Consider the following 16,145-nt stretch of genomic DNA (forward strand, 5'->3'; position numbering starts at 1 on the left):
TGTGCCACTATGCCTGGCTGTTTTTTTCTAAATGATTTTTTTTTGGTAGAGATGGCATCTCACTATGTCTCCCAGGCTGAAGCTCTGTGGTGTGATCACAGCTCACTGCAGCCTCGAACTCCTGAGCTCAACTGATCCTCCCACCTCAGCCTCCTGAAGTGCTGGGATTATGGGTGTGAGCCACTGCATTCAGCCAACAGATAAAGATGGGGTCTCGCTATGTCTCCCAGGCTGAAGCTCAGTGGTGTGATCAGAGCTCACTGCAGCCTCGAACTCCTGGGCTCAAGTGATCTTCCTGCCTCAGCCTCCTGAAGTGCTGGGATTAGGGGGGGTGAGCCACTGCACTCAGCCAACAGATAGAGATGGGGTCTCGCTATGTCTCCCAGGCTGAAGCTCTGTGGTGTGATCAGAGCTCACTGCAGCCTCGAACTCCTGGGCTCAACTGATCCTCCCGCCTCAGCCTCCTGAAGTGCTGGGATTAGCGGGGTGAGCCACTGCACTCAGCCAACAGATAGAGATGGGGTCTCGCTATGTCTCCCAGGCCGAAGCTCTGTGGTGTGATCAGAGCTCACTGTAGCCTCAAACTCCTGAGCTAAAGTGATCCTCCCACCTCAGCCTCCTAAAGTGCTGGGATTACGGGTGTGAGCCACTGCACTCAGCCAACACATCTGTAAATATGCCTAAGGCATCTATACCGTAGTAGGTTTGCTACAAGGATCAAGCAAGATGGTGTTCTAGAAATACAAGCCTCACCCTTACGAAGCTGTTTCAGCAGGTGTAACAAATGACCATTCACAGAATGGCTCAAAAAAACACACATTTGGCCAGGCGTGGTGGCTCATGCCTGTAATCCTACCACTTTGGGAGGCTGAGGTCGGAGAATTGCTTGAGACCAGAAGTTTGAGACTATAGCCTGAGCAACAGAGTGATGTAGTGATACTTTGTTTCTAGAAAAATAAAAAATAAAATAATTAGCTGGGTGTAGGTGGGGGGGTCTGTAGTCCCAGCTACTCTGGAGGCTGAGGCAGGAGGATCCTTTGAGCCCAGGAGTCCGAGGCTGTACTGAGCTAGGATTGCACCACTGCACTCCAGCCTGGGCAACAGAGCAAGACCCTGTCTCAAAACGAAAACCAACACACAGACGAGTGCGGTGGCTCACGCCTGTAATCCCAGCACTTTGGGAGGCTGAGGCAGGTGGATCATTTGAGGTCAGGAGTGCGAGACCAGCCTGAGCAACATTGTGAAACCCTGTCTCTACTAAAAATACGAAAATTAGCCAGGCGTGTTGTTGCACACCTGTGATCCCAGCTACTCCGGAGGCTGAGGCAGGAGAATGGCTTGAACCCGGGAGGCGGAGGTTGCAGTGAGCCCAGATCGCACCACTGCACTCCAGCCTGAGCGACACAGCGAGACCCTGTTTCAAAACAGAAACAACAAGAACAAGAAGTCCTGCCCATTCTTTTTTTTTTTGAGACAGTTTTGCTCTTGTTGCCCAGGGTAGAGTGCAATGGCGTGATCTCGGCTCACTGCATTTTCTGCCTCCCAGGTTCAAGAGATTCTCCTGCCTCAGCCTCCTGAGTAGCTGGGATTACAGGCACCCACCACCACGCCCTGCTAAGTTTTGTATTTTTAGTAGAGATGGGGTTTCACCATGTTGGCCAGGCTGGTCTCAAACTCCTGACTTCATGTGATCCACCTGCCTCGGCCTCCCAAAGTGCTGGGATGACAGGTGTGACCCACCCTGTCTGTCCCCTTTCATTTATCTTTTACAACTCCAGGACTTTAGCATAAGCCTACAAGTCCTGCCCCTTCTTTTAAGATGTTTTTCCTCTTCAATTTCACTCAGCTGAGAGAAAGGGGAGACCCCCCCCCCCGCTCCTTTTCGCCAAACACCTACTCATTTTCCCAAGTTGTACCCACCATACTCACAGCAAATTTCATTTAGGATAGACATTTTATTTTATTTATTTTTATTTTCATTTTTTTGAGACAGAGTCTCGCTGTGTCACCCAGGCTGGAGTACAGTGGCACGATCTCGGCTCACTACAACCTCCGCCTCCCGAGTTCAAGTGATTCTCCTGCCTCAGCCTCCGGAGTATCTGGGATGACAGGTACACGTCAACCACAGCCCACAAGGTGGCCCAAGGCACGTGGAGTTCACATTGCACACACCATGGGTCGAAGGTGGGCGTCTGATTCCTCCTGAAGGGTGGGGAGCTGTAATGTGAACAGGCCACTTCAATGGGACAGATGTGATCTCCATTTGGGACTAAATACAAGCCCACGGAGGGTCCACAGAGCACCAAGGAAAGCTGGCATTTCATGTCTGCCTCGTTTGTCTAAACCACACCACACCACACACCACTCTGGGGTCTGTCTGACCACAGGGAATGTCAGCAGAGCTGAAGCTGACTGAGATACTGACTGAGGGACACTATCTATCTATCATCTGTCAATCAATCAATCAATCAATCATCTGTCTATCCAGTATCTATCTATTTATCCACCTATCATCTATCTATTATCTCTCTCTCTCTCATTCATCCATTCATCCATCCATCATCTATTCTATCTTCTATGTATCTATCCGTCTATTCATCCATCTATCTATCCTGTATGTATTGATCCATCCTATCTATCTATCTATCTATCTATCTATCTATCTATCTATCTATCTATTTATCTGTCTATCAATCAATCTGTCATCTATGTATCTATCCATCTATTCATCCATCTATCCATCCTGTATGTATATATCTATCATCTATGTATCTATCCATCTATTCCTCCATCTATCTGTCCTGTATGTATTTGTCCATTCATCCATCCATCCATCCATCCATCCATCCATCCATCCATCTATTCTATCATCTATCTATCATCTATGTATCTATCCATCTATTCATCCGTCTATCCTGTATGTATTTATCTATCCATCCATCCATACATCCATCCATTCTATCATCTATGTATCTATCCATCTATTCTTCCATCTATCTATCCTGCATGTATTTATCTATCCATCCATCCAACCATCCATCTATTCTATCATCTATCATCTATGTATCTATCCATCTATTCATCCATCTATCTCTCTTGTATGTATCCATCCATCCATCCATCCTTCCATCCATCCATCCATCATCTATCATGCATCTACTCATCCATCCATCCTCTATTTATCATCTCTATCATCTATAAGTCAGTTTATCCATCATCTATCAATCACCCATCCATCTATCTTTATCTATTATCTATCACCTATCTATTTATCTATCTATCCTGTATGTATTTATCCATCCATCCATCCCTCCATCCATCCATTCCCTATCTATCTCTATCATATAGAGAAAAATGGCAGCAGAGTCCACACTGGCCTCAGAACTCTCTGGTGAGGTTGCACCAATGAAGCAACAGATTATGAGGATGTCATTTTTCTGGTTTTTTTTTTTTCAAGATGGAATCTCACTCTGTCACCCAGGCTGGAGTGCAGTGGCACGATCTCAGCTCACTGCAACCTCCACCTCCTGGGTTCAAGTGATTCTCCTGCCTCAGCCTCTTGAGGAGCTGGGACTACAGGTGCCCACCACCACGCCTGGCTAATTTTTGTAATTTTAGTAGAGATGGGGTCTCACCGTGTTGGCCAGGCTGGTCTTGAACTAGTGACCACAGGTGATCTGCCCGCCTTGGCCTCCCAGCGTCCTGGGATTACAGGCGTTAGCCACCATGCCCAGTGATGTCACTTTTCTTTGAATAGTTTAGATCAAACCGCACCAACTGTATGTGACTTTGTTATATCTTTTATTATATGTATAACAAAAATACATAGTTATATGTGTTGTATTTGGAAGTGCATCACTGAATGTGGTTCTGAGGACCTTGGGGAATTATTTAATTTAATTTAATTAATTTATTGTAAAGACGGGGTGTCATGAGGTTGCTCAGACTGATCTCAAACTTCTGGGCTCAAGGGATCCTCCCGTCTCGGCCTCCTAAAGTGCTGGGATTACAAGTGAGAGCCACTGTGCCTGGCAGGGGAATTATTTTAAATGCTTCCTAAGCACAATAAATAATGCATGAGACACTTACTGCATCTGCTCCTCAAATTCCTTCCAAAAGTGCTTTGGGGCTGGGTGCAGTGGCTCACACCTGCAATCCCAGCACTTTGGGAGGCTGAGGTGGGAGGATCGCTGGAGCCAGGAGTTTGAGACCAGCCTGGGCAACATAGCAAGACCCCAGCTCTATAAAAAAAAATCTTGGGAGGCCGAGGTGGGCAGATCATGAGGTCAGGAGATCGAGACCATCCTGGCTGACACGGTGAAACCCCGTCTCTACTAAAAATACAAAAAATGAGCCTGGCATGGTGGCAGGCGCCTGTACTCCCAGCTACTCGGCTGGTACATGATGGTTTCCAGCTCCATCCATGTCCCTGCAAACAACAGGAACTCATCCTTTTTCATGGCTGCATAGTATTCCATGGTATATATGGGCCACATTTTCTTTATCCAGTCTATCATTGATGGGCATTTGGGTTGGTTCCAAGTCTTTTGCTATTCCCAGCAGGTTTTCAAAGCCCATCGTCTTTGCTTAGCATGCACCATGATGTCAGCTCTCTGAATTCACCGTCTTTCTAGATGAGTCCCAGAGTTTTTCTTCATCACTCAGTATTTGGCAACAGGGAAGTTTTTCTAAGCAGTCAACCCATCAATGATAGACTGGATAAAGAAAATGTGGCACATAGACACCATAGAATACTATGCAGCCATCAAAAAGATGAGTTCATGTCATTCGCAGGGACATGGATGAAGCTGGAATCCATCATTCTCAGCAAACTCACACAGGAACAGAAAACCAAGCATCACATGTTTTCACTCCTAAGTGGGAGTTGAACAATGAGAACACATGGACACAGGAAGGGGAACATCACACACCGGGGCCTGTCGAGGGATGGGGGGCTGCAGAAGGGATTGCATTAGGAGAAATTCTCACCATCTATGAATCCCTCATTTCCTCATCGGGAAAAATGTACCTGAAAATAGCGCCTGCCTCTGCGTGTTGTGGTAAGGAAGCAATGCCATTATTTATGTCTCATTTATGTCTCTCACACTGTGGCTTGAGCCTGTGTCTGTTTATGCTGCTCTGGTTTGTGGTGGAGGCTGCCATCTGTCAGCCTCTGCACCTGCCATCTGTCAGCCTCTGCACCTGCTCTGAAGTTTTCCTCTGGGAATAAAAAGGCTCTTTTTGTGCTGAAAAATTGAGCCCAGGGGTTCAGCCAGCAGAGGACTCTGTGGGTATAAATATGAATGGAGAGGATTCTAAATATATAGCAGAGCAGAAGTCAGATGTTTGTGGAGAGGTGAAACGGCCTGGCCCTGTTCTTGGAACTTTAGAAATGAGGATGGCTTCCGGGGGATTTGGGGAGCGACCGTTCTCAAGCGGGGATGAGCATGCACCCCGGCGGACACTTGGAACTGTCTGGGGCGTTTCTGGGTGTTGTAACTGGGAGGGGGTGCTCCTGGCACCTGGTCTGTGGAGCCTGGGGATGCTGCTCAGCTCCTTACAGTGACCACAGAGAACCCTCCAGCCCCAAATGTCAGCAGAGGTGAGGCTGAGAGACACTATCTGAGGGATTCCATCTATCATCTGTCAATCAATCAATCAATCTCTCAATCTATTATGTATCTATCTATCATCTATCTATCTATTATCTATCTATCCACGTATCATCTATCTATAATCTCTCTCTCCCAACCATCCATCTATCCATCCATCCATCCATCCATCTATCCATCTATCCATTATCTATCATGCATCTATCTATTCATCCATCATCTATCTATCATCTCTATCATCTATAAATCAATTTATCCATCATCTATCATTCATCCATCCATCACCCATCTTTATTATCTATCATCTATCTATCCATCTATCATTCATCTATCATCTACCCATCCATTACCTATCTATCTCTGTCATATATAAATCAATCTATCATCTATCTATCATCCATCAATCTACCTATTTATCTATAGCTATCTATCTACCTTTATTATCTATCATCTATCATCAATCTTTATCTATTATCTGTCTATGATCTATCTATCCATCATTCATCTATCATCTATCCATCCATTACCTATCTATCTCTATCATCTATAAATCTATCATCCATCCATTATCTGTCTATATTATCTATCTATTACCTATCATCTATCTATCTACAGATCTATTTATTCACCCATTATCTATCTATCTATCTATCTATCTATCTATCTATCTATCTATCATCTATCTATGGATCTATTTATTAACCCATTATCTATCTATCATCTATCTATCTATCTAATCTGTGCTTTTCAGCTGCTGATGATTGTCTCCTCTGAGGACACTTTGTCAGTCTCTGGGGACACTTTTGGTTGTCTGGATTGTGGAGTGAGGGTGCTCCTGGATTGGGAGTGAGGGTGCTCCTGGTCGCTGGTGGGTGAAGCCCAGGGACGCTGCTCAACACCCTACAGTGCACAGATCAGCCCCACCAGAGAGAATCGTCCAGTGCCACGTGTCAGAAGTACCAGGGCTGAAAGACACTGCCTGAGGCTGAGACAATCTCTGTCTATCTATCGCCTATTAGTGATCTATCAGTCAATTATCTACCTATTAACTGTCTATATCAATTATCTGTCATACCTATCAATCAGCTATCAATCATTAATCATCTGTCTATATCAATTATCCATCATACCTATCAATCAACTATCTATCATCAATCATCTATCTATACTAATTATCCATCATACATATCAATCAACTATCAATCATCAATCATCTATATCAATTATCCATCAAACCTATCAATCATATATCAATCATCAATCATCTATCTGTGTGAATTATCCATCATACATATCAATCAACTATCAATCGTCAATCATATATATCAATTATCCATCATACCTATCAATCAACCATCTATCAATCATCAATCATCTATATCAATTATCCATCATACTTATCAATCAACCATCTATCTATATGAATTATCCATCATATCAATCAACTACCTATCATCAATCTATCTATATCAATTATCCGTCACACCTATCGATCAGCTATCTATCAATCATCAATCATCTATCTATATCAATTATCCATCACACCCATCAATCAACTATTTATCAATTATCAATCATCTATTTATATGAATTATGCATCATACCTATCAACTATCATCAATCATCTATCTATATCAATTATCCATCATACCTATCAATCAGCTATCATCAATCCTTGATCTATATCATTTATGCATCAATCATCAATCATCTATATCAATTATCAATAATCTATTTACCTATCAGTCAACAATCTATCATCTATCATCATATCAATTATCCATCAGTCAGTTATCTACCTGTCTATTCAATGGTTTGCAAACTGGATGATTTTCTTTTTTTGAGAAGAGGTCTCAAAACTTTGTTTTGGGCTGGGCACGGTGGCTCACGCCTGTAATCCCAGCACTTTGGGAGGCCAAGGCGGACCGATCACCTGAGGTCTGGAGTTCGAGACCAGCCTGGCCAACATGGTGAAACCCTGTCTCTACTACAAATACAAAAACTAGCTGGGCGTGGTGGCAGGTGCCTGTAATCCCAGCTACTGGGGAGGCTGAGGTGGGAGAATTGCTTGAACCTGGGAGGCGGAAGTTGCAGTGAGCTGAGATTTTGCACTCCAGCCTGGGCAACAAGTGTGAAAATTCGTCTCAAAAGTTAAAAATAAAAAATAAAATCTTCATTTTGTCCTGAGTTGAAACTGAAGGGCCGGCATCGTGCTTCCCAAAGATGTCCTGTTTTATGCTGGAGGTGGCAGTTTCTTGTATTTGCAGATATGTGTGAAAAACCAGACCTTGGCAATGGCCTTGACAATAGGCGGTAAATAACTCCCAGATGCTTAGCGTTCCAATAATGGAACGCTAGGCATCGATAGGTTTAAGCCCCCTATGATTTTAGCACTGATATGGAAGTATGGGATTCCTTCATGGAGAAAATAAGACACTGGTTTTGCTTTCTGTTTTCTTTTCTTTCTTTTTTTTGAGAAGGAGTCTTGCTCTTGTACCCCCAGGCTGGAGTGCAATGGTACTATCTTGGCTCACTGCAACCTCCGCCTCCCGGGTTCAAGCGATTCTCACGCCTCAACCTCCAAAGTAGCTGGGGTTACAGGTGCACGCCATACCTGTGCACCATGCTGGCCAGGCTGGTCTCGAACTCCTGACCGCAGGTGATCTGCCTGAGCCACCACGCCTGGCTGCAAACACCCCATTTCAAATATACTGAGTCTTTAAGCTTGGAGGTCAGAAATGGCCAAGGGCGGCCGGGCCGGTGGCTCACGCCTGCAATGCTGCAGTCCTAGCATTTTGAGAGGCCAGGGTGGGAGGATTGCTTGACTCCGGGAGTTCAAGACCAGCCTGGGCAACATAGCAAGACCCCCATTTCTACACAAAGTAAAAAAAAATTAGTCAGGCATGGTGGCTCACGTCTGTAGTCTCAGATACTGGGAAGTCTGAGGAGGGAGGATCGCCTGAGTCCAGGCGTCCGAGGCTGCAGTGAGCCATGATTGAGCTACTGCGCTCCAGCCTGGGCAACAGAGCCAGACCCTGTCTTAAAAATAAGATAATAATAATAAAAAATAGGCCAGGCGCGTTGGCTCATGCCTGTAATCCCAGCACTTTGGGAGGCAGAGGTGGGCAGATCACCTGAGGTCGGGAGTTCGAGACCGGCCTGGCTAACACGGTGAAACCCCGTCTCTACTAAAAATACTAAAATCAGCCGGGCGTGGTGGCAGGTTCCTGTAATCCCAGCTACTCGGGAGGCTGAGGCAGGAGAATGGCTTGAACCTGGGAGGCGGAGGTTTCAGTGAGCCGAGACTGCGCCATTGCACCCAGCCTGGGCAAGAGCGAAACTCCATCTCAAGAAAAGAAAAGAAAAAAAAAAAAAATGCTCAGGTACATTTTTGCTTTATTTCAGGATTTCTTTACGTTGCTGCGAAAACCTGGATGTTGGGGGCTCTGTCTGTGTATCGTAGACAGAGTTTTGAATTGCTCCAGTGAAACACAAGTATTTTACCTTATGCTGTCAACCTGCTGGGGGAAACGTGAAGACAGTTTAACCTTCTGGCTCCGGTAATCATCTTGTCGCAGAGACCTCGGAGAGCTCCCAGAGCCTGGCTGCCACGGTGGTTCTATATACTCACCCCGGCCCTGGCCTGCCTTGGGACACCCCTCTCTGCCTGCCGGCCCCAGAATTTCCCCACACATGCGGTCATCACAGCCCGAGATGTTTAATGACAGCTTCATGCACCATGCCCTAAACACGGGTGACAGGCCAAACACCCACTGATTACCTAATTTAATTCAAGCCCGCCTGGCCCCGTGGAAAGGCTGAGCCGGGGATGCACACAGGTGCCCCGTCGTTACCTCCGGATGTCAAATTGAAGTGAGGTTTTCCCGCGTGAGCCGGAGGAGCTGTTTCTACCCACCAAGATTTCCACGGTTTGCAGGAGAAACAGTTTTGTGTCTGCCCTCTGGATAGCCCTGTCAGTTTTATCGAGCGTGTCTGATTAAGGAATATTTAAAGGTATGTGTTCGGAAGCGTTTCTCCCCTTCTTTTGTGTGTGTGTGGCTATGTTTAAAAAAAAAAAAGTAAAACCAGTTACAAGCAAAGTAGGCTAGTTTGGTGCTGAAATAACGCCGTCGTTCATGAGCCGGCTTAAATAATGCAGTTGTTAGAAACCAGCTCTCAAAGCTGTGGGTTGGCTGAGGAGGGTTTGTACGAGGTCCTGACCACAAACCTGTGTGTATCTGGAGCCAGCGGGAGACATTTGGCCTGGACTATGAGGCTGGCTAGATCTGGAAGGTCCTCAGTGTTAGAGGGGCTGTTTCGGGAAGGTTTTCTGGCAGCTGAGTCCCAATTCCAGGAGGAAGTAGGCACTGAGTAGATAATTTCAGCTCCCCCAGTGAAGGCGTCCAGCCTGCAGAGAAAGATAGCAGTGGCCCCCTGACCTATCCCGGCAAAGCTGACCCTGAGAATGCCCGGGTCACAAGCCCACGTGGACAGTGTCTCCTTGTGCCTCGGAAGAGAATTCTGCATTAGAAAGGAATCCAATGGGAATGGGGAGAAAAGGCCCGAGATATGTGAGCAGAGGTGAGCCGTGCCAGGGCTGAGCCACGCTTCAGGAGAGACCAGCTATGTCTCTCTCTGTGTTGGGAGCTGTTGGGTAAAGCGGGGACTTCTGGGTGAGCCAACATTACAGACTTATTTGGGGATTTAAGGCTCGGTTAAATATGCCCCTCAAAAAAGTTTCCTGAGTTTTTTTGATACGCGAGTTTCATTATCAGGGGGCTCATCAGCCGGGGACGCGGTGCAGGACGGATGGAAGCCGTGGGCCGTGTCAACTCTACAGGGCTGTATTTTTTTTTTTTCGTGCTCATTACGATTCTTGGATGTGTGTAATTTACATCTAAATGCACTGACTAATTTTGATCCAATCATGTCAAAAATGATAGGTACTGTGTGGGAGGAGATGACAGCCGTACCAGCGCGGGTTGCCAGAGTGAGAGTCCCTCGGGGCAATGATTTAATGCCCCCAGTCAGCCAGGCCTGTCAGCATCGGAGGCCAAATTATGACACATCATGTCGACGATTGGTCCACACGGAGGCTGCGGTGGGGGGAGCCCTGGTTCACCCAGCACCGTCCCGGCCGACCCCCGCCCCCTCTGGCCCCGGCAGCCGCCCCGTGCCCCGTCACACACGCAAGATGCAGAGTGGGGAGAAATGATGCGCTAACCCCCCTGTAAAAGAGTCATTTGCATCTGTATTTTTTACTCCAGCAACGGCACGTCAGGTGTTTGCAGGAAGGGCAGGCTGGACGGCCTCCATGCAGCGTGAGCGTGTCCGCGTGTGTGTGTGCACGTCTGTCCACATGTGTGTGTGGTGTCTGCGTGTGTCTGTGTGTGTCCGTGTGTGCGCACGTGCCCGTGTGTGTGCATCTGTGTGTGGTGTCAGCATGTGTCTCTATGCGTGTCCATGTGTGTATGTGTCTGCGTGCATACGCCTGTGTCTCTGCATGCATGTGACTGTGTGTGTGTCTGAGTGCATGATTGTAAGTGTATGTGTGTGAGTGTGGGCATATGCCTATGCACCTATGTGTGTGTGCGTGTTTTTGTGTGTCTGTGCATACGCCTGTATGTGTGTCTGTGTGCATGCATGTGAGTGTGTGTGTCTGTGTGAATGTGGGTGTGCCTATGCACCTGTGTGTGTGCGTTTCTGTGTGTCCGTGCATGCACGCACCTGTATGTGTGTCTGAGTGCATGATTGTGAGTGTGTGTCTGTGTGAGTGTGGGCGTGCCTATGCACCTATGTGTGTGTGCGTGTTTCTGTGTGTCTGCATACGCCTGTATGTGTGTCTGTGTGCATGCATGTGTGTGTGTCTGTGTGAGTGTGGGTGTGCCTATGCACGTGTGTGTGTGCATGTTTCTGTGTGTGCATACGCCCATATGTGTGTCTGTGTGCATGCATGTGAGTGTATGTGTATGTTAGTGTGAGGGTGGACGTGTGCCTATGCACCTATGTGTGTATGTGTCTCTGCATGCATGTGACTGTGTGTGGTGTGTGTGGGCGTGCCTATGCATGTATGTGTGTACATGTTTCTATGTGTCTGTGCATATGCCTATATGTCTGTGTGCATGTATGTGAGTGTGTGAATGTGGATGTGCCTGTGGACATATGTGTGTACATGTTTCTGCATGTCCGTGCATGCATATGCCTGTGTGTCTCTGTATGCATGTGAGTGGCATTCATGTGTGTGTATTTGCATGAGGTGGGCATGCCTATGCACATATATGTGTACATGTTTCTGTGTGTCTGTGCATGCATATGCCTGTATATGTGTCTGTGTGCACATGTGTCCACATATGTGTGTCTGTGTGAATGTAGGTATGCCTACATATGTACGTGTGTACGTTTCTGTGTATCTGTGCGTGCATCTGCCTGCCTGTATATGTGTCTGTGTGTGTGCACATGTGTCCGTATATGTGTGTCTGTGTGAGTGTAGGTATGCCTGTGTACATATGTGTGTACATTTCTGTGTGTGCATGCATATGCCTGTATATGTGTCTGTGTGTGTACAAATGTGTGTGTGTGTGTCTGAATGTGGGTGTGCCTTGTACGTAGGTGTGTACATGTTTGTGTATCTGTGTATCTGTGTGTGTATATGCCTGTATATGTGTCTGTATGCACATGTGTCCATATATGTGGGTCTGTGTGAGTGTACATATGCCTATGTACGTATATGTGTACGTTTCTGTGTATCTGTGTGTCTGTGCGTGCATCTGCCTGTATATGTCTGTGTGTGTGCAAATGTGTCTGTATGTGTGTGTCTGTGTGAATGTGGGTGTGCCTTGTACGTATGTGTGTACATGTTTCTGTGTATCTGTGTATCTGTGTACCTGTGTGTGCATTCGCCTGCATGTCTGTGTGCATGCATGTCAGTGTACATTGGTGGCCCCTCATCAGGGCCCCTCTTGCCTGAAGGAAATGCCACCCCTAGACCCCCTTTGCTTTGTTTTGAGTCTTGGGAGTGACGTCACTGTCGGCTCCGCGGGATCCTCCCATCCTTGTTCGTCCTGGGCTTGCGGGATGAGTCTGTCAGGAGCAGACACGCCGTGGTGGGCCGTGCACATGTTTACACCTGCTCTTAGAAGTCCTTTCCCCGAGGAGGAGGCTCTGTTGGAGAGAGAGACCCTTGGGCACCTGTGGGCCCTCACTGCTCTCGTTCTGAGACTGTGGTACCGGCCGTCTCCAGCCCTGGCCCGGTGACTTCCCCAGGGCACCCCAGGAGTGTGCCAAAGGAGGACTCACCGGGGAGGGTGGGTGAGGTGCATGCCCGCCGTGCCGAGACGCTCCTGAAGGCAGAGGCTGCTCAGGAAGGTCGGCTGCTTCCTAATCTCCGTCCGTGCTCACCCAAAGTCCTCGGTCGCCGTCTGCCACACGCTTATTTTATTTGGCAGAAGTTACAGCTCAGGCAATTTCGTTAGGAAACTTGTTGGGGTTTCTTGGTTCTATGCAGGATGCCTGGTGCTTTAGGAGGAGGTGGGGATTAGAAAGAGTCTTGAGGCTGGACGTGGTGGCTCACGCCTGCAATCCCAGCACTTTGGGAGGCCGAGGCGGGTGGATCACGAGGTCGGGAGATCGAGACCAGCCTGGCCAACATAGTGAAACCCCATCTCTGCTAAAAATACAAAAATTAGCCGGGCGTGATGGTGCACACCTGTCATCCCAGCTACTCGGGAGGCTGAGGCAGGAGAATCGCTTGAACCCGGGAGGCGGAGGTTGCAGTGAGCCGAGATCGCACCACTGCACTCCAACCTGGGCGACAGAGGGAGATTCCATCTCAAAACAAAAACAAAAGAATGTGGAAACCGCCATTGAAAACAGTTACAGTTTTTGAAGAACCACTTGGTGGTCAGAGTCTTGTAACCGAAACCATAACTTCTAATCTTGCGGCTAATTTAAACAGCAGCTTGGCTGTTAGAAGCGAGATGAGGCTGTCAACATCAGACCTTTGTCAGGGTCTGAGTTACAATTTTGCAATGGCGGTTTCGAGGATTTATTTTTTAGATGGAGTTTTGCTCTGTCGCCCAGGCAGAGGGTTCAGTAAGGCCAGACGTGGTGGCTCGCACCTGCCTTCTAACAGCCAAGCTGCCCTTATTCACTCCTGGGCAGGGGATGAGCTAACTTTGCAAGGAACTTATAGTGTTTAAAACCAAGACGACAACAGCCCTTTCCCACAACGGACCTCCTTCCTGCCTGGGGACATGATTCCCTTTACAGGACCAAGAAATTAGCCTCAAGATCAGAAGTTATGGTTTCGGCTACAAGACTCTGAGCCTCCCTACATGGCTCCTAAGATCAGTGTTTGAGATATTTCTCAGACAGTGTGCTTGATGGATCAGCTGGCCCCACCCACTAGCTCATCTGATCCTGTGGTCCTCACCCAGGAAGAGGCTCAGTGTGAGAAGATTTCACCTCTGAACAATCGGCACTCTTCCACTCAGTGGCCTCCCAACCACCCACCAAGTCGTTCTTCAAAAATCTGATCCGTGGGGGCCAGACGCGGTGGCTCACGCCTTGTCATCCCAGCACTTTGGGAGGCCGAGGCGGGTGAATCACCTGAGGCTGGGAGTTGAAGACCAGCCTGACCAACATGGAGAAACCCCGTCTCTACTAAAAATCCAAAAAATTAGCTGGGTGTGGAGGTGCGTGCCTGTAATCCCAGCTACTCGGGAGGCTGAGGCAGGAGGATGGCGTGAACCCGGGAGGTGAAGGTTGCAGTGAGCCAAGATCGCACCACTGCACTCTAGCCTGGGCGACAGAGTGAGACTCCGTCTCAGGAAAAAAAAAAATCTGATCCCTGGGGTCCGGGCATGGTGGCTCAGCCCTGTCATCCCAGCACTTTGGGAGGCTGAGGTGGGTAGATGATCTGACGTCAGGAGTTCAGGACCAGCCTGGTCAACATGGCAAAACCCTGTCTCTATTAAAAATGCAAATACTAGCCGGGCATGGTGGTGCATGCCTGTAATCCCAGTATTTTGGGAGGCCGAGGTGGGTGGATGATCTGAGGTCAGGAGTTCGAGACCAGCCTGGCCAACATGGTGAAACCCTGTCTCTATTAAAAATGCAAATACTAGCCAGGCGTGGTAGTTCACGCCTGTCATCCCAGCACTTTGGGAGGCTGAGGTGAGTGGATCATCTGAGGTCAGGAGTTCGAGACTAGCCTGACCAACATGGTGAAACCCCATCTCTACTAAAAATACAAAAAAATCAGCCAGGTGTGGTGGTGGGCACCTGTAGTTCCAGCTACTCGGGAGGCTGAGGCAGGAGAATCGCTTAAACCAGGGAGGTGGAGGTTGCAGTGAGCCGAGATCACACCAATGTACTCCAGCCCGGGTGACAGTGTGAGACTCCATCTCAAAAAAAAAAAAAAAAATTAGCCAGGCGTAGTGGCAGGTGCCTGTAATCTCAGCTGCTTGAGATGCTGAGGCAGGAGAATCACTTAAACCCGGGAGGTGGAGGTTGCAGTAAGCCAAGATAGTGCCATTGCACTCCAGCCTGGGTGACAAAAGTGAGACTACGGCTCAAAAAAAAAAAAAAAAAATACAAATACTAGCCAAGCGTGGTGGTGAACACCTGGAACCCTGGCTACTTGGGAGGCTGAGGCGGGAGAATCATTTGAACCCGGGAGGCGGAGGTTGCAGCGAGCTGAGGTCGCGCCTGGGAGGTGGAGGTTGCAAGATTCTGTCTCAGAAAAAAAAAACAGAAAATATGATCTATCTGTAACATTGAATACTACACAGCCATGAAACAGAATGAAATCATGTCCTTTGCAGAAATACGGATGCAACTGGAGGCCCTTATTCTTTTTTTTTTTTTTTTTAGACGGATTCTCACTCTGTCACCCAGGCTGGAGTGCAGTGGCACGGTCTCGGCTCACTGCAACCTCCACCTCCTGGGTTAAAGCGATTCTCCTGCCTCAGCCTCCCGAGTAGCTGGGATTACAGGCGCCCGCCACCACGCCTGGCTAATTTTTGTATTTTTAGTAGAGATGAGGTTTCACCATGTTGGCCAGGCTGGCCTTGAACTCCTGACCTCAGGTGATCCACCTGCCTTGGCCTCCCAAAGTGCTGGGATTACAGGTGGGAGCCACTGCACCCAGCATTTGTCTGTTGTTTATAAGTTGCCACATCTGCGTTTGTGTGTGTGTGTGCGTGCACGCTTTGACATTTGGTGGTGTTGGATTTTCTCTGAAGGTCTTTTTTTTTGAGATGGAATCTTGCTCTGTCGCCCAGGCTGGAGTGCAGTGGTGCAATCTCAGCTCACTGCAACCTCCGCCTCCTGAGTTCAAGTGATTCTCCTGCCTCAGCCTCCCGAGCAGCTGGGATGACAGGCCCCCGCCACCACACCTGACTAATATTTTTTGTATTTTCAGTAGAGGTGGGGTTTCACCATGTGAGTCAGGCTGGTCTCCAACTCCTGACCTCAAGTGATCCTCCCGCCTCGGCCTCCCAGAGTGCTGGGATCGCGGACGTGAGCCACTGC

General features: G+C 47.9%; 1 long non-coding RNA gene across 3 annotated transcripts in view; it reads left to right on the top strand.

Annotated features, from left to right (window-relative positions):
• The first annotated feature begins 1,477 nt into the window (after positions 1-1,477).
• LOC117976276 (uncharacterized) overlaps positions 1,478-16,145 on the top strand; it is a 45,688-nt gene continuing 31,020 nt past the window's right edge. For 2 of the 3 annotated variants that reach the window (XR_010110286.1, XR_010110287.1), the window contains exons 1-2: positions 1,478-2,111; positions 9,018-9,626. This is a non-coding gene — a long non-coding RNA (uncharacterized LOC117976276). The remainder of the gene's footprint in view (positions 2,112-9,017; positions 9,627-16,145) is intronic. The other variant, XR_004666901.3, reaches the window with a different exon arrangement.

The sequence above is a fragment of the Pan paniscus genome, chromosome 18, assembly GCF_029289425.2.
Source record: "Pan paniscus chromosome 18, NHGRI_mPanPan1-v2.0_pri, whole genome shotgun sequence".
NCBI lineage: Eukaryota > Metazoa > Chordata > Mammalia > Primates > Hominidae > Pan > Pan paniscus.